This window comes from Phyllostomus hastatus, unplaced genomic scaffold, assembly GCF_019186645.2.
Source record: "Phyllostomus hastatus isolate PE091 unplaced genomic scaffold, TTU_PhHast_1.1 phas_contig_40, whole genome shotgun sequence".
NCBI classification, from domain to species: domain Eukaryota; kingdom Metazoa; phylum Chordata; class Mammalia; order Chiroptera; family Phyllostomidae; genus Phyllostomus; species Phyllostomus hastatus.
The window spans coordinates 57,850,742-57,878,739 of record NW_025333872.1 but is presented as its reverse complement, the minus strand read 5'-3'; the positions used below and the strand labels follow the sequence as shown (position 1 = coordinate 57,878,739).

Below are 27,998 nucleotides of genomic sequence, written 5' to 3'. Positions count from 1 at the left end.
CCTTACAGGCTGACCTCGCCACCAGCAGGGCAGCCCCTCGGGGAGTATGATAGAAGAAGGCATGCTGGGCAGCCACCATCAAAGCATTTTTCTGAAGAGCTTGACATGCAAGGGTTACTTGCATATTTTCCACTGAGTGGAACAAGAGCTACAACAAGAAAATATGAAAGGTATTAGGAATTTCTCTCATACAGAAAAAAGTAAAGTTGAGGGATGAGGTCACCACTTATTCAGCATGTATCTACATAAATCAGACTGCAGGATGAGCTGAGATCCTTGCTCCTCAGTCACAAGCCTGGATCTCTCTCTCCCTGAGCAACATTTCATCCATAAAAGCAGCCCCCAAGCTCGACTTGCTCTGTAGCTGGACACCATCAAGTTTCCCCAAATGTCAGAAAAGGATGAGCAGGCTCTGATGAACTAGCAAACATATGCTCAGGGGCAGGCTCTTGTAAAACTGCCAAAATTAGATTTATGTTTAACACACACACACACACACACACACACACACACACACACACACGGAAACAAAGAAATCTGGGTGGCAGGGAAAAAACAGCATCAGGTTTAAAAAGGTCAGATAAAAACTTCAATAACAAGTGTATACTTTAAAAGCTTGATACAAAGACGGTTCACTACAAGTGCTTCTTTTCAACATCGAACAGAAGTTATTGCAACAGATGTTACAGTCTCTGTAGTTCAAACCAGGCCAATGTGCACATCAAAAAAGGCAAGGTCATTATCATTACTTATGAAGATGGAAGCTTTCTTATATGTGAGAGCCAATCATATATAAATTAAACATTATGATTTTAAAGAAATACATGAGCAAATTGTATTTTTTAGAGTGTATCTTTTAATTTATTTAATTTATTTTATTTTAATCATTGTTCAAGTACAGTTTTCTGCCTTTTACTCTCATTCCAGCCCACCCACCCATCCCTCCCCACTTCCCTCCCATTACCACCCCCCTAGTTTTGTCCATGTGTCCTTTATAGTTGTTCCTATAAACCCTTCCCATTCTCCCCTGAAATTCCCTCTTCTTTCCCCTCTGGTCACTGTCAGCCTGTCCTCTATTTCAGTGTCTTTGACTATATTTTGCTTGTTTCTTTGTTTTATTGTTTAGGAGCAAATTGTATTTTTAAATTGTATTTTTAAATACAATTTAGTTTAGTTTAGTTAATACAAATTGTATTTTTAAATACAATTGTATTTTTAAATACAATTTAGTTTAAAAAGAAAAAGAATTAAAATACTTTACTTTAAGGATGGTTTCCTTTGTATAAAAACTAAATTTTCCAGCTTGGTTATCATCCACCTCAGATGGCCAAGACAAGAGTAGAAGGAAAACATCTGTAAGAAGCAACATGACCTGGTTTCGGTGTGCCACGCCATTAGTCCAGAGCTGCCCAGGCCACAGGTGGGCACAGGTAACCAGGTTCTTGGTGATCTCGGACAAAGAATTGAACCAAACACATGGAGCTTATACCATAAATAGAGAGAGCAGATTTATTAAGCGATAGTACACTCCACAGAACATGGAAGAGGGCCAACTCTGAGCAGAGATTGACCTCGTGGATGGAAGGATTCTATTCTTATAGGGCAGAACCTTCCTGGCTAGTTTTTGGCGGGCTTTTATTGCACGTGTACAAGTAGTTGCATTTCAAAGCTACTGTGAATGTGGTTTCCCATGATTTTTCTTGACTGGCCACTGGAGGAGGAGGTCGCACAATGTTAATTTGTAATGATGCTATTATAATGAAGCAGGGTCATGTAGCATCTTCTGCACAGGTACCTTCATGAGTTGCCATGATTCAGCCCTTTTCCAGAAAGCAGTAACAACCAGTCTTAGAGGGTCTTTGTCTTGTAAGGATGTCCTTTATCTTAGCCCTGGGGCACTTCCGGAGTTTCCTCCTTCCTGACTGTCTCCTGCCTCCCGCATTATGACGGGACAGAGCGGCCTGTGATCAGCTCTGGGACATCAGTAGTAACAGCAAGTGCAGGCTGTGCAAGACTTGGTATTTCCACCCAAAGACTGAAGGGCTCTGGGGTCTTTTCAATCCTTATTGGACTGGATCTCCCTGTAGTTTGGCTGTGGTGAACAACTACCCTGGAGCGTTTGAGCTTCTTGTCTCTTGACCGCCATTCCACTGTTTTCTCCTGTTTTTCCTCTTGCCTTCTTGTCCTTGAAGGAGTTCAGAAGAGTCCTCCATACTTTGGCATGTGGATTGCTTTGTGCTGAAGGCAATTGAGAGCCTGCGGGCTTATGAGAAATGTTTACCTTTTTCTGAAAGAATTTAAATTAAGGGCCTTTCTGTAAAAGGAGTTATCACCAGAAATAACTTTTTATGACTTATGTGTAGGACAGCGCAAACTTCCAATCGCTGTGCATCTGCACTTGTTATCCTGCAAATGATCTTCCTCCTCTCTGAAGCCCCAGGGGCCTTACCCAATTCCTTAGCTCAGAGAGTTATTACCACATTTTTCCTTTTTTTTTTTTTTAAATCCTCACCTGAGGACATGCTTAGAGGGGAAGGGAAGGAGAAAAAGAGAGAGAAACATCACTGTGAGAGAGAAACATCGATGTGAGGGAGAAACCTCAATAAGTTGCCTCTTGTATGCACCCAGATGGGGGATGGAACCCATGATTTAAGCATGTGCCTGACTGGGAATCAAACTTGCTGCTTCTGAGTTTATGGGGTGACGCTCCAACCAACTGAGCCACACTGGCCAGGGCCATTTTTCCTCCCCCCCTCCCACTTCAAACCTCCCATGTGTGGGGGTTCCCATATATACATGTATAATTAAATTTGGTCATTTTGTCTTATTCATCTGTCTCATTTCTATTTTATTATTAGACCAGCTGAAAGAACCTAGAAGGGTAGATATAGGAAAGTTTCTTCCTCTCTGCAACCTTGTGTAAACTCAGGCCCTTCACTGACTCAGACTTCTCTGTCCACTCATTAAAAGTTGTCCAGTTTTAACTCTCTCGTGTTGTCCTCACTGTCATCTAAATATTCTCTGTAACCAACATGTCTGCCTTGGGGCATTGTCCTTTGTCCATAACTATGAGACTTTGCTGAGTAATTAAATCCATGAATTTTGGTTTCTTCATCTGTAAATGGGATATCACTTATACATGGTTATGACAAATATTAATTGGAATAATTAGCATGAATGTGCTTTTTAAAATGTAAGTCACTATGTGTATGTTTGATATACGTTGTTGTTACAGTGGAACTCCAAAGTGGCAACTTTAAGAAATTAACATACACAAAATAAATGCAGACTTAAGACACAAATTCCTTGGATGCATAAACCTTCCTCTAGTAATTCAGAAGGCTCTCCAGATCCTACAGGACCGCTGGGTCATCCCTGGGAGGACCATTCCTTGCCTGGCCAGGACACAGAGCACTTGGGCAATTTTTGCTATTTTGTTGATTCCCACTGAACAAAACACATGTCCGATTTTATAGCAGTGAAAAACACCAGCTCCAGAAGGAGGCTGTTGGAGACACAGAGAATAGCTGGGCTCTAGGGTGGAGACTCAGCCTTGACTGAGGCCCGACTGTGCTGCCTGCCTTCAGCTTCTGTGAAGTATCTCTGTGCCCTCACAACAAATCCTCTTTTTGGTTTAGCTATCGTGATAGGATAGAGCGGGGGAACATTTTGCCTGCAGGGGACATTTGGCAATGTCTGGAGACATTTTTGATTGTCACGAATGGGAAGAAGGGGTCCTACTAGCACCTGGTAGGTAGTGGTCAGGGGTGATGCTAAACAGCCCCTGATACAAAGCCCCTACAAGAAAGAGTCACCCAGCCCCCAGTTTCAAAAGTGCCAAGATTGAGAAATTCTGGGATACTGTATGCATTATCCTAACCCCTGCATTCTAACCCATGCTCTCTCTGGGAAAGGTGAGTCCTTTAACGTATTAACATATCCAAATTATATTTTGAGCAGTGATCCACATGAGCAAAACAAAGGTGACTCTCCCTTTTGGAGTCCTCTTTGCCTTCCCTGGGGTAGGTGGGGCCAGGAATAGAAATCTCCAAATGTAGAGCTGGGTCCCCCTTAGGGGAAAGCAGACTACAAGGGAAGGAAAGAAAAAGACAGAAGTTTCTTCCAAGCACATATCAATGGCTGACCCTGTGAGGAGAAAAAGATTCCTTCCCCTGATTGGATAGATTCATGATCTATTCCTGCTAAGAGTGCTTTCTTTCTGCCAATAGGCTGAACTTGTAGGCCATGAAAAAGGTTTCAGTGGTTTGAGTCAGCTTCTGTCACAGATCAACTAAAGAACCTGACCAAGACTTTGCCATACGTGTTAGATTTGTACATTGTGTTAGAGTTTTGAGGAAACGGTGCTCAAAACACTTGACTGACTTCTTCCTGGTCCCAGGGAAAGTGAGAGAAGGGACCTGGACTTCCGATCTATGGTTCTTGCCCCATGAGATGAACCTTCAGCCCCTTTCTACCCAGGGGCACACAATCCATGCGAGGAGTTGACTGAGCCCATGATTCCCTCTCATTTGAACTCTCTGATCTGATTCTCCCATTTCTTAGTTACCTGATGTTTTTAAATTCAATTATTCTCTATAACTGAGATCTTATTTTCCCCTCTTGTTAAAAAAGAAAGAAAGAAAAGAAAAAAGAAGTAGTATTATGGCAGGTAGAACATAAGGGAATGAATTTAGAAATACACTTGCATTTGTGTGTCCAGTGGGGGTAGAAACGATCTTTCACTGGTCATTCATTCTACCATTACATTACTTTTACATTGACCCTCTTAAGGCTCCCCTGTCAACGCGATCACTCTCCTCCAGCAGAGAGGTGGTCAAGATAGAAGGTGGATCATTCACCTTGTCCTTGTGGGATGCAAATTCAAAGCTAACAGGCCTCAGATACAAATGGAACTCTTCAAAACCTACCTCCCATGCCATTTCCTTATAGAGACTGAAAGAGGGGGGAAAAGAGCCAACGACATTTGCTATTATTTCCCCTAAAAGGAAAGTAAGTGGTAAGAAAACCAAAACATCAGAATAAGCACAAAAGCAAAAGGCAAAACAAGGTAAGCCGAGTGGGGTAGGAAGTGCATGAGTCACAAAGGTCTGGTATCTGCCCTCTGCTCTGACAGCTGAAAATAGTAGTGAAGTAGGAGGAGATGTGCTTGGGCACTTTCTCAGCTCTCATTTCCTGCAGGCTGGCTTCTGTCCCAGAGCCCTCACCAGGTCACCAGCATTGCCCTCAGTACAAGGTTCACCATCTTCTCTTGCAACTCTTCACGGCTGGCCTCTGTCCCCGCCTTAGGGAACATCTTCGTTCTCCTGGACCCAGGCTGTCCGTGCTCCTGCCTTGTGACCGCGCCCTCTGTCTTCACTGGCTTTTCCTTCTCTTTGTTTTCAAATCCTGGTGTTCCCGAGGTCCCAAACCCAGTCCTCTTCCCATCTTCTCCATCCTTTCCTGGGGGCATCTGCCTTCCAACCGCATGCAGGAACAATCCTCTCCAGTGTAAGAATCTGTGACCCCCACTTCTGTCCTGCCTCAACTCGGAGCTCTACTCCGGAGTTTCCGCAGCTTGCAGTGAGGCCCCGTTCAGGTGTCCCTCTGGCAATTCAGACTTATGTGTCTAGAGCACCTCCACCTCCTCCTCCTCCTCTTTCACCCCCATTCTAACCCCTCCTGAGAAATTGGTGCTTTAAGGCTGAGTTCAAATGGCACCTATAATATATATTTGCTAGGCTGCTGTCACAAAGTACCATAAACTGGGTGGCTTTCACAACGGAAACCGGTCTCACAGTCCTGAAGGCCAGAAGTCTGAGATCAAGGTGTCAGCAGGGTTGGTTCCTCCTGAGAGCCGTGAGGGAGGGTCTCTTCCAGGCCTCTCTCCTTGGCTTATAGCTGGCTGTCTTCTCCTGGGTCTTCACACTGTCTTCCCTCTCTGTCTGTCTGTGTCCAACTCTCCTCTTCTCATAAGGACACACTAGTCATGCCATGCTGAAATAGAGCCACCTAAATAACTTCATTTTAACTTGATTACTCCTGTAAAGACGCTATCTCCAAACCAACTCACATGCTGTGGTACTGGGGGTTAGGACTTAAATATTTCAAGTTTGAGGGGGATACAATTCAGCCCATAGCAGTCCCTCTTCTAGAAAGCCTTCCCTGATCCACTTAAAAAGAAGGAAATAAATACTCCATTTCTGTGCTCCTGCAGCACACTGTTCATAGGCTAAAGTATCGTATCGAACTGTATTGGGGTTACTAGTATATTGTGAGCTCCCAAAGACCAAGGATGAGAAATTATGGGGAGGTAGTAGAGGGAGGTTATAGAGGTTAACAAACTGACTCATGGTTTAAATTTGTATTTTTTTTTACTGTACTTTCTAGTTTTGCAATCTTAGGCATATTATTTAACTTTTCTGAGCCCCTACTTCCTTACTGGTGAAATGTTTGCCAGCTACCTCATAAGGATATTCTGAGAATTAAAAGAACTAATGCACGTAAAGTTCCCAGTACAGACCGAGGCTGCAAAAGGCCCTCGAAAATGGCCGGTGGTGGATGACTGGACCCTTCGTGCTACGGGGCCTCTCACGGGGATCAGACCGCACTAGAACTCACAGAGGTTGGCGACAAACCCTCCAGTCTCATTTTTCCTTCTTGTGGAACATGTCCACTCGGATGTCGTACTATCACCTCACACTCATACCTAAAACTTCACTCATTACTCTTTCCCTCCCCCTACCTGCTGAGCCTCCCGCACCTCTGCAGGCCTGAATGCTGTCACTGCCTCAGCCTTGCCTTTGTCTACGCCTGCTGCTGCTTCTGCTCTGCTGCTTTTCAACCTCACTACATTCAAGAGAAAAAGCCAATCAATCTTCACTGAGGGCTGGGTGCTGGTCACACCTGACCCCAGGTGACAGAATACTGTGGAAAACAACATGCACGGGGATTTTGCATTCAGGGAGCTTCCACTGGAGGAAAACCATAAACCAATATTAAGCCTCTCCTTACAAGGCAACGTGCTGAATGGAGAGGAGGGCCAGGTGCTAGGCTCTAGCCTAGCTAAGTGGTCAGAGAGGCACCTGGGAGGCCTGGGTGAGAGAAGGAGCAAGCAAGGGGGCCAGGGGACTGTTTCAGTGATTTAGAAGGTTTACTCCAGCTGTTCTGGGGGCACACAGGAGGCCAGGCTTATAGGCAAGCAGACCGGCAGTCCCCTACTGACCGAGCTAAGCGTACACTCGCCAGACTCATCTCTGTCAGCCGGCAGCGGAGGGTCACGAGTTCCAGAAGTTTGGAAAACGTCTCCAGGAGCAGCATGTGAGAATCCTGGCTCTGGTTCTGTCTTTCAGCTGCTGCAGACCAGAGCGCAAGCAGGCCTCTCACCCCCACCAGAAAGGGGTCTCTCATCACTTTAGCTGAAAACAGCCAGAAGAAAACAAAGTCCTTTTTAAAATATAGAAAAAGAAATATCATATATTAAGAAAAATACTGTTAGTGGCACGGACTCTGGATGCAGATTTTCTGGCCTCAAATCCTGATTCTGTCACTTGCAGCCTGTGAGACTTGGGGCAATTTATTCAACTTCACCATCTCTTAGTCTCGTCTGTAAAGGAAGGATAATAACAGCAGATAATAAGCACTAATAATTACCGAGTAATGTCATTAAGAGGGTTAAGTGAGTTAATAGCTGCAAAAATGCCTGGTACATAGTATTTGTTGCAATCATTATTATAATGTTTTAAGGGAAAATAAAGAATAAAAACAACAAAGACAATCTAACTAAACAGAAATAGAAGTCCCTGATATTTATCAAGTATTTTAGTGGCTAATAATAATAACAATTTCTTATAAGCCCCTCTACTTGCATTTTCACAAACTCCAAGTATTTTTGTGTCCCTTAACTCATTTACTTTCACAATACACCATAAAGTGGGCACTGCAGACACTGTTAGTTCCCTTTGACTGGGGAGGGCTCTGAAGCAATGCCGGAACTTCCTAAGTGTCACACAGCAACACAAGGGTACATTTAGGTTTCCTAATTCTGAGTTCAGTGGATTTATAAGAACTAAACTGCTTTACAGAACCAGCCCTGAACCACTGGCGAAGCAGCCACACCCTTCTTCAGTGCCCCCCTGTCACAGTCGGCTCCTCTGCTCTGACGTCATTGCTGCCCTGTAATATACCAGTCCCAGCAACCCCCTGCTCTGCCTCCCTAAGGAGGGTTGGGCTCCCTAAGCACACACGGAGTCCCTTATCTATCTGTATGCAAAAAACCTGGTCTACGCAAGGATGCAGTTTCTATGCTCTTGAAGTCTTCTGAAGTGATAAAGAAATTTATTTTTATTAATTTAATCTTTAATGTATTTTCTCCATTACCAATTAGTTCCCTTATACTCTCCAAAGAAATTTATTAAACTAATTCCTACATGTCTTCTGAAGATAATATGTGCCCACTTTTCTGGCCTAATACAAAAGTTTAATTTACATATTTATCAATTCTAGATCTGAATTTGAACACAATTCAAAAATAATAATTGTTGAAACTGTGTGGTATCAATGGGAGCCTAGATAGGTATCTCAGATATTTACTATGATTTATAAAATAATTTAAAATACATTTTAAATATCTGGTACTGCAATACAAAGTGAAAAGAATCCTCAGTAAATTATAAGGATACATGACTGGTAATTTTGGGGAAAATTCAGTTGTGAGCCCTACCTCACAACACACACACACACACACACACACACATGCACATTCCAGGTGGGATACTAAAGGGGTTAAATACTTTTTAAATGAAATGAAAATTTCAAGACATTAGAATAAAATAAGAAATATTAAACATCTAGAGGAATATTTACTTTCTGGATTTAGGAATATAGAAGAAATCACAAAGGATAAGATCAACAGATTTTACTATATAAAAATAAGTTTCTGTTAACAATTAAAAAAACAATTTGGGAGAAATATTTGCAGAAAATATGATGAAAGGATTAAATTCTTCTTTTTTTTTAAAAGATTTTACTTATTTATTTTTAGAGAGAGAAGGGGGAGAGAGAGAGAAAGAGAGAGAGAGAGAAACATCAATGTGCGGATGCTGGGGGTTCTGGCCTGCAACCCAGGAATGTACCCTGGCTGGGAATCGAACCTGGGACACTTTGGTTCCCAGCCCGCGCTCAATCCACTGAGCTATGCCAGCCAGGGGATTAAATTCTTTATTTAGGAAGAACTCATGTATGTGGGTAAGAACAACATTAGGATTCCAAAAGATAAATAAACAAAGGGAAAGAACAGAAAATTCACGCAACTAATACAGTTCGTAACAAGACATTTAGAAGAATATTTAATTTCAGCAAATAGCAAGAGAATAGGAACTTACAGCTCCACCTTCTCTGTATATGAGAATATTGGCACAGACGATCTACGCTGACCCCTGAGACTGTGGTGCAACAGGACTGGCACTCTTCAACATAACTGGTGGCATCATACCTTGGCAGAAATCCTTTTTAAAAATTTGTATTGAATTTATTGAAGTGACACTTGTTAATAAAGTTATATAAGTTTCTATAACACATCATCTGTATATTGTAATGTGTGTTCGCCACCCCAACCGGCACAACTCTTGACAAGCCGTCTGCCAACATGTTGTCCAAAGACTTAAATTTTGTTTCAGCAGTTTCACTTCCAAGAATTTATCAAAAGGAATTGATTCAAAATATGGAAAAATCTGTAAGCATGGAGATGTACCTTAAAGCATTTTTAATAATAATGAACAATTAGAAATGTACTTGAATGCCTATTGACAGGGAAATGGTTGGAGAAGTTATGATCATCACTTAAGAGAACGATGCAGTTATACAAGCGAGCATAAAGACTAGTTAGTAATATAGAAAAATACACAATGTAACGTTAACTGAGGAAAACCAGAGATGGCATTGCATGAAGTGTATAACTATGTAAAACATGCAAATGAATACTTGAATTCAGAAAAATGATCATGAATGCATATGAGTGGTCATATTTAGGATAATTTGTTTTGCTTTCCTCCTTTGCTAAAATTCTGTATTTTATTATTTTGACCAACTTAAAGTTAATTGATAGTAAAATGTTAGTTTGGGCAGGAGGGGATAGGAAGCCGAGCCAGACACGTGAAACATATTTTTAGCAGCTGAGCCCTTGAAAATTCCTTTATTTACAGCAAACACCCACGCAGAGTACGGTCACACTGGAAACCCAGGCTCAACGGTTTTAAATAAAAGAATTAAGATCCAACTGAAACACCATGCACATCATCAGGCCACAGTTTGAACAATGGATTGTTAGAGCTGGAAGGGTCTTTAGAGATCATCGGTCTCACTCACCACCACTCCCCTTCAAATACACAAACACAATGTTACCAAATAGGAAAGTGAGGCTCAGAGAGGCTGGGACCGGCTCACGGTCACACAGAAGTCAATGGCAGGGCCGAACTTGAGTCCAGGTTCCTGACCCCACATCTGGTCCTCTCTCTTCTCCACCAGCTCTCAGCTCAGGACAAAAGGAGGGAGCTTTAGAAAGGGTCTTAGTGGAAAGAAAATATATAACTTCTATTCATAAATGTATATTGGTAAAATATGAATAATCAACCAGAAAACATTTTCCACATACCTATATACATCTCCCTTTCAACTTTCATTGTAGCAGCATCTGCATAAACCAGAAACTTTGAACAAAAATGAAAAAAAAATCACATAAAAATGTTGGCAAGGCCTAGGACTATGGTCTGTTTCTGGCCAAACAGGGGAGGAATAGAGCCAAACAGAAAAACAAAGCTAAGTAGGAACATCTGGGAGGAAACATTCTCTTTGCCAAGGACCCACCTCCCCCCTTCTGCAAACCTACGTCTTCCTGGATCTGTGCGCTGCCCTAGGACTCGGGCTTGGCCCAGGCGGGCCACACATCCAGCGCCAGCTGCAGCACGCGTATCTTCAGCGAGGCCTGTAGGTGTGGTGGGCCTCCTGGAAGAGGTGCTTGAGGGCCCCGGGGATCAGGGAGGCCAGGCCCAGGGAAGGGTAGAACCCCAGCAAATACATATTTTTCAAAGCTGGGCTTAAAAAGGGGAGCAACTAGTGACAATTTTACACAATGAAGAATTTAATCTGTCTCCAAAGATATTTGAAGTTAAAAATTGTAAAGACCAATAAAACAGCTCCTTTAAACCAGGACATTACTTTTTAAAAACCAGGAACGTCCTCAGAGGCCATCCAGGGAATGCATCAGATAGAGCGCAACATGCTGTTTGCTTTTATGTGAACCCTTTTAAAATGGGGAGATATAGGAGTTTATTCTAAAAGTACAATAAGAGTAAGATTCTTTGACTGTATCTAGCAAACCAGTCAACATGCCAGTAATCAATATATAGTCAAATATTTGGAAATGTAGCAACTTAAAAGTGACTAAATATTAAACAAATAGTTTCCATGGTTAGTTTCTATTTTCACCATTTCCCCAAAATCTTTATCCACTCCCCCCTCCAAAACATTAATGGACAAAAACAACTTTTAAATCCTGTATACAAAGGCTGTAAGGGAAAGGGGGGAGAGACCACACCATGCACCAAGGGGGTGACAAACACAGAATCATTTGTGTTTGCCGTAAGGATGTGGTATTTTATGAGTGAGGCAGAGATGACCAAACGCTCTCTGTGGGTATTCCTTTGCAAATGGAGGACACAGCAGAAGCCAAGGTCCTTTCTATGCCTGCGTGGAACTAAACAATAGAATACTTCTTAAACCTATGCAAATAGAATTCCCTACTCCTAGTTCTTAAAAAATACAAGGAATCCTTGGGCGTGCAAAGAATCTCAACCAGCAAATAACATTTGCTCTTGAGACTCTGCTGACAGGACTTAGCATCCATATAGGCCTAGCATATTCTGCCAAAAAACTCATTTTCTAAACAGTAGATTCTTGCCACAGCAAGTTGCACATACACAGCTGGTGTCTCAAGCTTATTGCCTTGAGGACTGGTAATAAGACTGCACTTCCACAGGACTGCATTTCCTCCGCAGACTTTTCTCAGGGCTGGTGAAGAAATCAGTCCAGAGAAATGTCTGCGGAGGAAATGCAGTCCTGTGCCTGAGGCTCCAAGGGCTCTTCTCCAGAGACAGCTATGAAGTCTCATGGCACCCACTTGGTCCCCAAGATGACACCATAACCACTGTGGCAGTTTCCCACTGAAAGTCTGTCTGTCCTGTGGAACACTGTATACTTCACAGGAGCATAGGACCATGCTTCTGTCATTCACATGTGTGTGAACAGCACACGCCTAGCGTCCTGCCCAGTACATATAAGTGCTCGACAAACACTTGTTGGATGTGAAAGGCATTGGACAATGTTTCCACCCATCTGAACGCAACAGAGAAACTGCAATCTTGAACCACACAGACAACCTAGGGCTGGTCACCCACTTCTCTGTTCTTCCTCCACCCTCAAACGCTGTCAGGGAAAGCAGGGAGAGGTCATACTACATGCCAGGGGGGTGACAAAATATGTAACCCCTCTGAGTGGTCTCAGGAAATTGAATGTATTCCTTCAAGGGGTGGGGCATCAGTAGGAACCTGTTTGGTGGCATTTGCCAGAAAAAAAGAAATTTCTTTTTGAGAAAGCTTTAAGCACATCCAAGTTTCATACACGTCAGCTATGTGGAAGCTCTGATTACTTTCTCTGATGGCATTTCAAGTGCCACTGCTTGTTTTAGGTCTTCTCAGGATGTAAAGATTCAGCACTCAGTGGCATGAGTTTAAAGTCGACCTTCTATTGCTTACTACTTACAAAGCAAACGATATTGAGGATGCAAGGGAATCCCCCTTCGGTGGCTTTTATTTCTAGTCCTCTCATCTTCCAAAATACTTGAGAGGTGCTTTATAGAATAGTATTTGGATTTAATGTCATATTCTTAACTTATCTAGAAGATTAAATGTCAAATATCTAAAGACAACACCAGCTTACCAGCTATTGTTGATGGAATTAAGTTGTTTGCAAATTATGTTAGGGGGAGTCCAAAATTATTTCTATCCTCTGGCTGGCCTTCTTGCCAAAGCCTCAGGACATACTCCTGCTGACATTCTATCTAGAAATGTAGCATAAAGGTTAAAATTAGAAGAGTTAAACTTTCCCATGGATGTGAGTTATGAGCCTTGGCATGAGAAAAACATCAGCCCTTTGCATCTCTTCATTGTTTGACCCATTTTCAGGCAGACATAATTTTGAGGATCCTCCCATATGAGAACATGCTGGTCTCTCAGTCTGAGCCAAGGGTCAGCCAAGAAAAGCAAAGGCAGCCAACTTCACTGAGTCTTAGGAAGCACAAGAAAATTTTTTTGTCAAATAATTGACTACAAGGAAACAATTCCACCTAGGCCTAAGGGAGATAAATGTACAGGAACAATCTTTATCGCCTGTTACTTCCTGCCACTAGCTTTCCCCCCAGAGGACAGACACCATGTTTGTTCCCTTTAGTGTCCTAAAAATAAATAGTCACAACATTAAAAATAATAAACATAATTGTATACATCAATGTTGTATAAAGGGGTATGGTTAGTACTTCCTCCATTACCAATAAACTCTATAATCCATTTGTTGTGGACCATTATATGCAGTTAGGGTTAAAAACGGCTCTCTAAGACTGTGGTTATGCTTGGAATTCAACAATGCAAATGAGCTTACAAATAAGCATGTGGTACATGTTGCCCTAGAAAACACAGATTCTGGGCCCACAATGAAAAGAAAACACGGTCTTCAGTTCTGGTCACATTCTCCACCTTCTCACATGCACTATTTTAAAAGCCAACTGTACTTACGTGCTCATTGAGGATGCTCCTCACTAACTGCAGGTGAAGCCTCAGGCAGATGCATTCATCTTGGTAGGTCTTACTGAAGTAAGGGTGGCTGAGGTCAAACCTTGGGCACCTGTGCATGGTATCAGTGAGCACTTGTGCTGAGGCAAACCACTCCTCAGGGTACAACATGTGCTGGTAGGCTTCAAAGTAGGAGTCAAGAAGCTGCAAACAAGGTTGATAGGGAACAGCGGAGGCTGTTGTGAGCATATGTTTGTGATATAGTCTTTTTCATAAGTCAGCTGGGCAACTGCTTGGCTGGGCAAGAGCAACCCGGCACCAAGGAATAGACAAGAGTCACAAGAGGTAACTATGCTATTCACTCAGCTTTTAGTAAATGCAGGTTCACTCAAAGTAGAACATCACCACACATGAATATATTACTCACACTCTAACACTCTAAGAGAAGTATAACACATACACACACAGCAATCAATGGGTAATAAAGAACCCAAGTCCCAGAGTCTCAGTCTACAAGTCTAGGAGACAGCACAGTAGTCAAGGGAGTTGTCAGCATCTTGCAAGGAAGGATCTCCAGATTCAGGTAGGCAGCAGAGCAGATGAAGTCCTCAGTCCAGCAGAGCAGAGCATCTGAGACCAGTGTAGCATGGAGTGGCACTCTGGTATGTGGAGTGAGCTCAGCTGTCTAGAAGTTGTCTGAAGCCTGCTACAGTTATATCTTGAAAGTGGTATACTCCACCCTTCTGGATCTCTTGATAGATGTCTTGGCACCCCTGATACCAAGGGTGGAGTTTCCCCAGGAGCCCATCTGTGGGTGGTCCTGCTCTGCAGACACAGCTTTTCTGGTCATGTGTGCAGATATCTCAGGTGTGTCTCCTTGCCATATGTGTCTAGTGTGATTTAGGTAGTTTCTCTCTTGAACCAAAGTGTCATGACTGACTGGCAGCCATCTTGGTTGACATGAGTGACTCCATTTTGTTTTATATACTTTATACTATCTTCACCAAACCAATGCCACTTTATTGCTCCTGCTCTCTACTGAGGCAGTCCTAGGGCCCAGCAAAGAGGTGAGGCACCACCCACTCCATGCCTTGGAAAGACCCTGGGTACAGGCAGAAGACAGACAGTGCTGAACCTCCAGGTACAGGCCTGGTGCTAGCAGCTTCAGCATCAATGCAATGCAGAGCAATCATTAAACTTGCAGACAGACTTAGGGAGGGCAAGGGAAAGAACACTCTGTCTCCTTTTTCCCTGCTCTCCCCAGATAAAAGGGAGTTATATAATGAATAACATCACACCTAATCATCATAAGCTCCAATCACAGTGCATTCACAATCACTTCATTAAATATATTTACCTTCTACACCTTTCTCCACAGCCCCATTCCCCACTCCCTTGTACTCCATCACCAAATGTAAGCAGGTGGCCCCTCCCCTCAGTCCCATTTCTCATCCCTTCTCTTTAATAGTCTACCCACATTTCACCTATGCAGGAATGATGGGGGGCATGGTAGAATGGAAGGCTGAGAGTGAAGGTCCCCCCAAATACAAAGGTATTTATTCCAGACTGGACTCCACCATGAAGGGTCTGGGGTAGAGAACTCTCAAAAGCATTATGGAAGCTCCTTTTCTTGTGATGTTCACAAGCCTTTTCTAAAAACCAAAGAAAGCTTTTACACACTAATCATTCTTAGTGTGGGAATTCAGAGAGAGGTGCTCTTTACTTAGTTTTTACATTTGTCTATGAGCTTAAGGAATTTTTGTTCTGTGTATAAATTTTATTTGTGTGTAGTTAGTCATGGTACTAACCAGAATAAGCTTTTCAGAGATCACTGGACTGGAATCCCAAATAGGAACCTAAGGGCAAGGTAAGTAAGTAGTTCTGAATAATGTAATTACTGTTTTAGAGTTGTTTTAAAACCCTCATTGGCCTTAGACACTCTTACTTTTGGAGATCCTGTCCCACATTATATCAAACACATTAAAATGTACTCACATTCTCCTAATTCCAAAACCAGATAAAGAAAGGAGATTATAGGTCAATATCCTTGATGAACATAGATGCTAAAATTCTCAGAAAGGCTTAGCAAACTGGATCCAGCAATACATTAAAAAGATCAGAAGCCATGATGAGTGGGATTTATTCTGGGGATGCAAGGTTGGTGCAATATCTGCAAATCAATAAATGTGATACACCACAAAAACAAAATGAAGGATAAAAACCCCATGATCACATCAATAGAGGCAAAAAAAAGCATTGATAAAATCCAGCACCCATTTATGACACAAACTCTCAGTAAAGTGGGAATAGAGGGAACATACCTCAACATAGTAAAGGTCATATATGACAAACCCACAGCCAACATCATCTTCAATGGGCAAAAACTACTAGTGTTTCTCTTCAGGTTGGGAACAAGACAGGAATGTCCACTTTCATCTCTTATTCAATATAGTACTGGAAATCCTAGCCACAGCAATCAGACAAGAAGAAGAAATAGAAGGCATCCAAATTGGAAAGGAAGAAGTAAAACTCATTATTTGCAGATGATACGATACTGTGTATAGAGAACCCTAAACATTCCACCAAAATAATGACTACAACTGATAAATGAATTCAGTGAAATAGCTGGATACCAAATAAATATCTAGTATCAGTTGCATTTTTATACACCAATATGAACTCTCAGAAAGGGAAACTAAGAAAACAATCCCATTTACTACTTCTTCAAAAAAATACCTAGAAATAAATTTAACCAAGGATATAAAGGACCTGTACTTGGAAAATTCTATGACACTGAAGAAATAAAATTGAAAAAGATAGAAATAAGTAGAAGCATGTACTGTGTCCATGGATTGGGAGAATTAACATCATTAAACTGTGTATACTACCAAAAGCAATCTATAGATTCTATACAATTCCTACCAAGATACCAATGGCATATTTCACAGACCTGGCACAAATATTCCAAAAATTTATATGGAACCACAAAGGACCTCAAATAGCCACGGAAGTCTCGAGAAAGAACAAAGTTGGAGAAATCATGCTACCTGATGTCAAACTATACTATTGTACAAGGCCATAGTAATCAAAACAGTTTGGTACTGGCATAAAAACAGACACATAGGTCAATTGAACAGAATAGAGAGTCCAGAAATAAGTCCACAACTTTATAGTCAATTAATATTTGACAGAAGAGGCAAAAACATTCAATGGGGTGAAGATAATCCCTTCAATAAATGGTTTTGGGAAAACTGGACAGATGTGTGTAAAAAATAAAACTAGACCACCTTTTTACATCATACACCAGAATAAACTCAAAATGGATTAAAGACTTAAATGTTGTAGGTGGGGGCTGACCTTGGCCTGTACCCCCAGGAAACCCCAGGGCCAGCATACCCAGCAGACAGTTACAGACCACGTTGGAGTACCATCACCACTGCCCCTGCACAGCTGATCCTTCACTGTTTATAAGAATGTTCAAGAAACTTATTGAGGTCCTAAGCAGCATGAAAAAGACCTAATCAGAAACAAAGTATACACTAATTAAAATAAACAACAATGCACAGGGAAACAACAGTAGAATGAATGAAGCTGAGAAACAAATTGATGATTTGGAACATAAGGAAACAAAAAACAACTGCACAGAACAAGAAGAAAAAAGGATCCCCCCCCCCAAAATAAGGATAGTATAAACAGCTTCTGGGACAACTTTAAGCAATCCAACATTCGTGGCATAGGGGTGCCAGGAGAAGAGAGAGAGCAATAAATTGTAAATCTATCTGAAAAAATAGTGAAAGAAAACTTCCTTAATTTGGTGAAGGAAATAGACATGCAAGTCTAGGAAACACAGATAATCTCAAATATGATGCATGCAGAGGCCCACTCCAAGACACATCATTATTAAAAGGCCAAAGGTTAAAGAGAAAGAGAGACTCTAAAACCAAGAGAAAGGAAGTCAGTTACTGGAAGTTTGCCAGATTGGGGGGCTGGTGAGGGGGAAGATGGGTGAAGAGGTGTGGGGATTGAGAAGCACAAATAAGTAATTACAGAATAGCTATGGGGATGTCAAGTACAGTATAGGAAATGGAGTAGCCAAAGAATTTATACTCATGACTCATGGACATGAACAATGGTAGGGGCATTGCCTGAGGGAGTAGAGGTCATTAGGTGGAGGGGGACAACAGGGGATAAGTCAGGACAACTATAGCAGCATAATCAATAAAATATAATAAAAAGACTTAAGTGTTAGATTAAAGACCATAAAAATCCTGGAAGAAAACATAGGCAGTAAAGTTTCAGACATTGCTTGTAGCAATATTTTTTCTGATATAGCTCCTTGGGCAAGGGAAACAAAAGAAAAAAATAAACAAATAGGACTATATCAACTAAAAAGTGTTTGCACAGCAAAGAAAACCAGCAACAAGATGAAAAGACAACCTACTGAATGCGAGAACATATTTGCCAATATACCTGATAAAAGGTGAATATCCAAAATTTATAAAGAACTTATAAAACTCAACACCAAAAAATCAAACAATCCAATTGAAAAATGGGCAAAGGATCTTAATAGACACTTTTCCAAAGAGGACATACAGACATATGAAAAGATGCTCAATGTCACTAATCATCAGAGAAATGCAAACTAAAACCACAATGAGATATCACCTCCAACTGTTAGAATGGCTATCATCAATAAATCAACAAACAAGTGTTGGTGGTGAGGATGTGGAGAAAAGGGAACCCTTGTGCACTTTTGGTGGGAATGCAGACTGGTGCAGCCACTGTGGAAAGCAGTATGGAGATACCTACAATAATTAAAGATGGAACTGCCTTATGACCCAGAGATTCCCCTATGTTCATTGCAGCATTATTTACAATAGCCAAACTATGGAAACAACCCAAGTGCTCATCAGTAGATGAGTGGATTCAAAAGCTGTGGTACATTTACACAATGGAATACTACTCGGCCACAAAAAGAAGGAAATCTTGCGATAGCATGGCTGGACTTGGACAGTATTATGCTAAGTGACATAAACCAGTCAGAGGAAGACAAGTATCATATGATTTCATATGATTTTATATGTGGGATCTAATGAACAAAATAAACTAACTAACAAAATAGAAACAGACTCATAGATAGAGAGAACAGACGACAGCTGTCAGAGGGGAGGAGGGTTGCGGGACTGGGTGAAAAAGGTGAAGGGATTAAGCACAAAAGAAAATAAACCTCATAGACACAGACAACAATGTGGTGACTGCCAGAGGGAAAGGAGGTTTGGGAGAAGTGGGAGGTGGTTGTAGGGGGATAAATGGTGATGGGAGGAGACTTGACTGGGGGTGGTGAGCACACACTACAGTGCACAGATACTGTGTTGTGAATCGTGCACCTGAAACTTGTATAATTTTTTGACCAGTGTCACCTCAGTAAATTTAATAAAAAGATAAAAAATAAAATGTACTTACATCCCAATCTAACATTTTTTCTGTAAAAATGTTAAATGATATGTATTATTTTGCTTTTCAAATTATTTGGCCTTGGGCAATACATTTCATTAATGATTGCCTATGGTTTCTGGGCAGTACATAGCTGGGGATTCTTATGAAGTGAGGAAATCCATAAATTGTTTTCAGATGTAGTGAGAAATTTATAAGTGCTCAGTTAACAAAGTTTTTACATTTTATAGACATGAAGTTAAGCATTTATTGACATCTATTTTGTATTTTCTTTTCTTTGGAGTAATGCATGTTTTTTTTTCTTTTTTCATCAGATCTCAAACATTTTCAGTGGTCCCTAAAAGCAATTAGATCCTAGACTCTCAGTCTATATTGCCTGATGGATAAACTGGCTCTGACTAGAAGCTTCTGAACTTTCATTCCTACTGGTTTTACAATGGAACACATTCCTTCCCTCTGCTAAGCCAATCCAACACTTCCTCCCATGGGGTTTCAGCTCATGTTGTCCCTTCTGAACCAGTCTTCTTTGACCAGCTCTTCTCATGGAGGTTTCACTCTTCTGAGAGGCCTCAGCTCCTATGGCAGCCATATCACCTGGCTTTCCCGGTGTATGTATGCACTTAATGGACAGCAAGGTGTGAGTTGTTGAGGTTGCAGTTTCTACCAAGCCAACATCCTAGCACACCTTGAGATACATTAGAGAAAGGGTATGTTTTGCTTTCTTGGGAGTTAGTCTACCTGGCAGTTTGAGGTCAGAAAGTCAGCCCTGTTTGTAAAAAAACTAAAAAATTTTCTAACAGGGGGTGAACCCCTCTCATTGTGTGTAATAGCTAAGAATGCAAAACACAAAGAATCGAGAAAGTGTAAGCACTTCTTGAGTATAGGAGGCAACTGCATAGAGGGCAAGGGGATAAAGGAACCATGGGCAGGAAAATCAGGACTGTCTCCTTCTTGCCAATCATGGCTTCTGAGGCTCCCGGGGAAGGTGAACACTTGGGAATTAATAGCAGCGGAGGAACCCAGGCCTTATTAATAGACATCCATAACTGAGGGTTTCAATGCTAAAAGCTCAAGGAGGGAGGGCCTGGGGCACTGTATTTAGCTTCTGGGTTTTTCAGGATCTCCTTTGGGAAATGGTCTAAGGGACTTTGGGTCAACGGAAGGAGGCTAAAAGTTCAGGACACAGGATGTGCTCCCCAGGTTAGACGCTCCATATCTTGAGATGTGAAATGAAGGAAGGTGGAGATCCCCTTGCCTTGAAGGGTGACCTAAATTACCTTGTTCTGTCCACAGAGTTCTACTCTAGAATAACATTCAATTATCAAACAGCAGAAGATAAAGCAGAAACAAAGAAGTGACTAGTTGGGAGTCAATACAGCCTAGGGGGAATTAGGAAAGAAACAATTATGCCCCTAATCATACTGGACTAACTTGAATCATTTTGCTGGGCCAGGGCAATCCCAGGAGTTAGTTTGTTGCATTTGTATTGCCTTGACCTGTTTCTGCACAAAGAGCCCTATTGTTTGGTTATTTGTCAGGAGAAGTCTGGGAGGGTTCTTGCTAGTGACTCAGATCCAGTAACAGCAGGTTGCAGGGGCTAGTGCTCAACAGCCATGCTCACTTTTGTTGTTGATAGGACTGGCAGATTTAGTGAATAAAGACACAGGTCATTGAGTGAAATTTCAATTTCTGATATACAACGAATCCTTTTTTTAGTCTAAATATGTCCCAAATATTGTCGTATGTTACCTGGCAACCCTAGTTATTAAGAAGGAAAATGTGGCTCTCTTTTTAAATTGATAAGGCCTCTTCAAGCTTTGGCTTTACTCTTGGGAAGCTCTCAGATGGAGCCTTGCATGATTTTATTATAAATTCTTTCCCCACAGGGGTAGGGCCGTGATCTTTCCACCTCACAGGTTCTATTTATTATCTGTTTGCTAAACGGCCCATTTCCATTCAAACTCCAGGCGGGTATTTGTCTAAGAAGTCTTCCTCGCCTGTCAAACGTCACGTGTGTGTGTGTGTCAAGGGCCAACTCCCAGGCAAAACAATACGTGGCGCAACCGATGGCAGGCCTAGAATATTAGAGAAAATAGAAAAGTGGACAGAATGCTCTCCAAACTTACTTTGTTTATATTATTCTTAGCTTAAACTTGTTTTTTTTTATTTCTAGGATTTAAGACATTTTTAAAGATACTATTTCAGGTCAAATGAAAATGCAAAATAGAAAATCAATGCTAGATGCAACCTGTCAACAGAATTTTTTTTTAAATGCTCCAAACATTAATTCAGCTGAAAATGTGTCCTCTGGTGGCTGCAGGGAGAACTAGCTGTTGGTGCAAGTGTCACTCAGGAGTGGGTACAGCTGATGACTGGCTTCTCTCAGAGTCCCTTAATTACCTAAATTCGTGCCAGCTCTAATTTTATGAGCATTTATACATAATATAGTTACTTTAAGGATTTAAGACAATCCAATGTGCTTGAGCAATTCTTAATAAGCTAGTAATTCCAATATATTCAACAATCAAACGCAGCTGAGGAAACTTGGCAGCAGAACCAGTGCTGGGGGAAATCAGCTCCATTCTAGATAAAAATGTGGTTTATCCATTAAAAATAGGCTCTTTCAACAGAATTTCTGATTTAGAAGGCCACGTTTTACAGTTTTGGCACATCTATGTTTCCATGGGGAACTTGTTCTCAGGGTAGAAAGGAAGGAGGTATTTGCAATGATTGTTTTATGTTGAAATAATTTCATGTCCCATAGAAGAAACTAGTGGCTAGTAGCTTAGCACAGACTGAACTTGAAGTTGGAGTGTGAGGACAGTGGTTTGTTGTTCTGTCCACTCTGCCCTTCTGTCCTTCTCTGCCATTGGGTCCGCCTGGAGCCTCCACAGGAGGCCTTAGAAGCCCTGAGAAGCAAAGTGGGGAGAGAGAGTACAGAAAAGGGGCCTCTTCAGAACTCGTGTCTGGACCAATAAACTTGTCAAGTTTGAGGGTTCTGTCTTACAATTAACGCAGCCTTTCCATTTACTACACCATGAGTCCAACTGTCTCATTTACTCAGCTGCCCTTACAGTTCTGACCGGCAGATACGTGCAAACTCTGCAGAGACCAGTTATCTTCAAAAAGAAGACCAGCTTTCAAAGCCTGGGACTTGCACCCTTTAAGCCCAGCCAGTTTCTTTTAAAAACTGGGTCACCTACATCTCCACGAGTAACGGACCAGAGAGTAGATGAAATGGTAAACCATGTATTCTACGAGAAAAACAATGCGAAGAAAATACAGCCATTTCCCCATCTTCTGACCACATCACAGGGCACTGTCACCCGGCATCCATCCCCGGGACCCTTGGAAGAGCCCTGCAACGCTGGCCATGACCGCCCGACGGCTGAAACCTCTTTTAGGGGTCGTCCTTCTGGATGTTCACTGCATCCTACACTAGCACCCATCCTCTCCTAGGTAAAACACACTCCTTTCCACTGGCTTTCAGAACACCATTCCTTCCTTTTTCTCCCATCTCTTCGGCTACTCCTTGTTCCTCTCATGGATTCTTGTCCCATGATCTTACCCTTAAAAGTAAGCATTACCCCGGGACCCATTTCAGACATCTGTGGCTTTTCTGAGTCATTTTGACTCATTACTGTGGTTCAATTTTCACATTCATACCTCAGCTCATACCTGCTCCTGAGTTTCAAAATTATAGCACTCACAAAACATTCACACCTGGGCTTTTAGAAAAGTCCCTCGCATGCCTTCCCTCCGAGACTCTGCTACGTCCCTCTCAAGTGCCCCTCCTCCTGCTTTCTGTTTCAGTTGAGAGCCTCCTCCCCGACCCTGAGGAAGTCATTTTAATTTCACCTGTACTCACACGCTCCAGTCTTCAAGCCTGCCATTTCCACCTCTGCACAGTGCTCTCAGGCCTGCTGTTCCTTCCCATCCCCACGATTACATCTTTGGAGCGGGCCCCTCCCAACTCTTTGGGTACCTGTTTACTAATAACTGCACTTTTCTCCAGGAGCTTTCTATTCCAATCCATTCTCCACGCTGACACCCACCCAGCTGTGATATGAAAACAAAGCTAGAATCAGGTCTCTTCCCCCTTACTGAAACTCACCAATGGCTGCCCTTTGCTTATAAGATACCTTCTAAATGTAGCAAGGGCTCCAGGCCCTTCACAGGCTGCGCACAAACCACACGTCCACCTTGTTTCCCAGCATGCCTTCACATCTGAGCCAGAGCAGTCTTCCTGACATTCTCCAAACTCACCATCCCCATTTTATGCCTCCTGATGTTGCTAATGCTGTTTCCTTTGCTTACGAATCTTTCTTCCTCTGACAGATGAGATCTTACTCATCTTTTAGTAACAAGAATAAATACCTATTCCTCTGGGAAGACTGGCGAACATTTCCTTTACTCCGACAGCCCCCATGGGGCCAATCCCTCCCCACACTGGGGTCCCTATGGCTCTTGCACGTGCCCCCGGGTTATAAGTTTTGTTGAGAGATCGGATCAATGTTTATAGGCTAGAAATTCCTTAAAGATATTCTCTTATATATCTGTGTGTTCCCAATGCCTGGAATAGTACCTGGTACAGAGTGGACACTTAATGTTTGATGAATAAACTCCCAGCAGTCAGTGATTATCAGAAGAGCCATACTCCACGCTAAGGACACAAATGAAGAGTAGTTTTTCATTTATTGCTGGGATATGAACCATTAACAACAGGATGATGTTTTAGTAACTCACTGTTTTATTGCTTTAAATCTACCTTGGTAACTTGTTGCACCAAGCACTCCCTGCCCAGCTGCTCTCCGCCACCGACATGTGGCACACACTCCGCAAGGCCACAGTGAGGTCAGTCAGTTTGTCTGTTTAGTAGGCTGAGGGTTATTCCAAGGGGGCAAGGAATGTGGATGGAGTCATCTTTCATTCTCACTTAAAAGGGAGCTGCCCTAAACGAGCTACTGAATTTTTTTAAAATATTGAGTTTCACAAGAATGTTTAGCTGAATTTTGTTTTCTAGGCAAGAAGAATACCTGGTGCTTGTTTTCTAGAAGAGCTGCTTCCCAAGTCCACAGGTCACACAGCACAGCAAATATGTCCACGCCCACACGGGCCCAGCTCCAGTCCTGGCCAGTGCTTGGCTTGCTGCTCTCTCTGTGACCCGGAAGAGAAGTGCTGGCAACAACCAGAGCCAGGCCTCTCTCCACGAAGCTGTTCCTCTTAGAAATGCACCTTCGGCTGCTCCTTCTCAGGAATGAAAACATGGAATCTGCAATGGGAATCCTAAATCAGCTACACAGCCATCAGCAAAGACAAAGCCCTAAGCTCATACTTGTTGACTATTAAGTCAACTAGGGTTTTTGTTTTTACTTTATAATTTAAGTTTTAAAAACCAATTTCAGAAATATAACCAAGTTCACTCAACATAAAAGCTTTACTAAAATGTTCTTAAACCTATAATTTAAAGGCAAAGCATACATTTTTCCTTCTCTAAAACCAGGTGGTTTAAAAACAAACCCAGTTTAACCTGCTATTTCAATTGATGCTAGACAAATCAAACGCTTTCAGAGATGTTTTGAAGGTAGTCTTTAACCATGGTAATCACTAATCTAAGTAAATAAACGTAATCATTGTCATCATTCAGCTCAAACATTTTCCCACTATATTAATGTTAGTTTTCACTATCAATATTATTATTGCTTTAAATGTTTAAGCATTCTATTTCAGAATGAAACATTAACAGGTAAGAACTTTCCAGGGGCTGAAGGCGGAGGTCAATGATTACCGAGTGAGCGAGGGATGCTGAGCAGAAGAGAAAGGCTTTGACCGGGACCTCCTCTGGCAGCAGCTGCGAAGTCCTTCCGCAGTGAATGGCTACACTCCTACCAGCTCCGCTGAGAGGTGCTCACGTGGGTAAACGACTGCTACGTGTTTCGAGCAAATTAAATTCTTAGCAGCTGGAAGTATTTGCATTGTATTATAAGTTATTCTCAGTCAACAAGAACGCTGCATTACTGTAAGGAGAACCACTAAGGATAAAAGCTAAGAGCGGAGGTTCAGTGCCGGGGATGCTGGGTGCCCTCGCGGTCTCCCGTGAGGCAGGTCCCAGACGGCCTGCGGCAGAGGCAGGACAATGAGTTCAGTCCAGTATTAAATGAATTCTGTCCAGGATCTGAAAGGGTAGCTGTCAAACATTCTTCAAGCGGAATTTTATAACAATATGACTATGGATTGTCCTTTATTATAGTCTAATACATTACAAAACAGCATAAACCCTTGCTATATTTCCCTTCAGGTGTTATGAGATACCTAGAAACCCTAAATTCTTTCCTAATGTAATGCTAATGCTGTCATATGATTTCAAAATAAATATTCTTACCTCACCTATTTCTAAAATTGGATAAATTCGAGTCGTGCCAGAGGGAAGAGTGAATACAGATTGTGGGTTATTTGATTACCCAGAGTAAGAATTTCTCCCTCTGGGGCTTGTCTTGCATTTTCCTAGCCAGATCTTGCACCTGGTGGTTTTCTGTTAGGAACCCAGGGGTGTCTCTGCTTCTAACTGCCCTTTCCCAAGGTCAATCACTTTTTTGTCACTTAGAAAAAAAAATCGTTGATTTCCCTTGCTTACTTTGCTTCCCTCAGGGCCCTGTGTGACACTCTCTGCATTCAGTGGGTGTTGCACAAATGCCACTGGGGAGCCTGTACAGTCTAAACCACAGTAAAAATTATAACCAAGCCCTGAGAGCATCGTCAGTCTCCAACAAACAGGGCGCTTAGGCTGGAGATAGAGCTGTATCATTTCTAATGCGGGTGTGTGTTGGGTGGGGTGTCTGTACTTACTGAATTCTCAGGAACCACTGGATACACATTTATATTTTGAGATGGGAGGTGTTAAACCAAGCCCTTGGTATTTTTTTGTTTTAGTTGGTTGACTTTTAAAAATCTGACTTCTGACCTTTCCTTTCTCAATGTAATGGCTGGCCACAAGCAGCAGTCTGTCCCCAGCTCCTTCAGGTCACTGCTTCAAGGCTTCATCACACATGACATGCACCCCATACTGGTCCCGGGGGAGTTCTGAGAACTCCATGAACTGGGTGCTGTGGACCTAGGGAAACAAAGCCACGCCTGGAAGTTACCAGAGGAGGGAGGGCTGTGTGTTACCAGCTGAAATGACAAGCGGAAGGCTTATTCTCCCATGCACAGAACTGTAGACATGCTGAATGTATGAGGAGCTGTATGTAGAGAAAAAGATGTGAGCAAATAATGTTGGCAGGAAAGGGTAGTTTCTGAGCTAGGTAACTAGCTGATTAAATTTTCCTGACCAACTCAGGATGACCTGGAAAAAGACAATAGAGCCAACTGAGGGTTAAAGGTGGCCTCTGAGGTCATGATGCCCGCATTCAGGTCCTGGCTCTGCCAGGATCTCACCTTGGACAAGTCACTCAGCTACCCTTAGCCTCTGTTTCCTCATCTGACACGGGGGTGGTAGAGACATGACAGCAGTAGTAGGGAGTATGTGACACTGTGCACAGGAGGCACTTGAGATCTATATATGTTAGTTGCTAAGATATTTTGTTTTAATCTTTTAAACACTTCTAAGTGCATTAATATAGCCTCATGCCTTTGTAATACACTGGGTTGAATAGTGTCCCTTGAAAATGCATGTCTACCTGAAACCTGTGAATGCTGCCTTATTTGGAAAGAGTCTTTGCAGATGTACACAAGTTAGGATGAGGCCACACTGGATTGGGATGCGCCCTAATCCAATGACTGAGGTTCTTATAAAAGGATGAAAATTTGGAGACAGATACATAGCGGGGGAGGCCACATGAAGAGAGAGGCAGAGGTTGTAGTGATGCATCTACAAGCCATGGAGTGCCAAGGGACATCCAGGATGGCTGGCAACTACCAGAAGCTAGAAGAGGCAAAGAGGGATTCTCTCTGGAAGCCTTCACAGAGAGCACAATCCTGCTGACACCTTGATTTTGGACTTGTAGCCTCCAGGATGGTGAGAGAATAAATTTCTCTCTCAGTTGTTGTGAGCCACCCATTTTGTAGTGCATTGTTATGGTGGCCCTAGGAAACTAATACTTGTAAACAATGTGAGTATTGCAATCATAACTTTACTTTTCTTAGATGATTGAGGATCTGTTGCTTTCTGAGAATCATTCTAATAATAATTCTCATAACTTCAAACCTCTCCATTCTTTCTAAGCCTCTGAATTCACTCCCCACCCCTCCCCTAGGCCCAGCCTCCCTCAGTCTCAGCAGAAGCCCCACCCCCCCCACCCCACCTCTCCACTCACACACACACGCCCAGAGCACTCATAGCCCTCCTCTCCCACTTCCTTCTGCACTGTGCTGGACGATTCCCCTCCCATTCTCCCAGGCCATTCCCTTCCTGTGCTTTGGATCCCCACCTCTGAGGTATCCCTTCCCCTTGGGTATCCAATTCCTCTCAACCAGATATTTCCCAGGTGACACTGAATAATGCTCATGTTTCTCTCATTTTATAACCTCACACCCTTCCCAGGTTCCACCTCATATCTGTCTTCCTCTTCAAGGTCCATCCCCCTATAAGATGTCATCCGTACTCACCGTCTCCATTCGCTCCCCTCCTAGCCTCACCCACTGCCATCTGGTGCATCTCCATCGGGCCACTTTCACTATGACTGACAGCGGCCTTTCCTTCACACCCAT

The 27,998-nt window shown here is 42.4% G+C and overlaps 1 pseudogene; it reads right to left on the bottom strand.

Annotated features, from left to right (window-relative positions):
- Positions 1-2: 2 nt before the first annotated feature.
- LOC123821839 lies at positions 3-27,998 on the bottom strand (annotated as a pseudogene).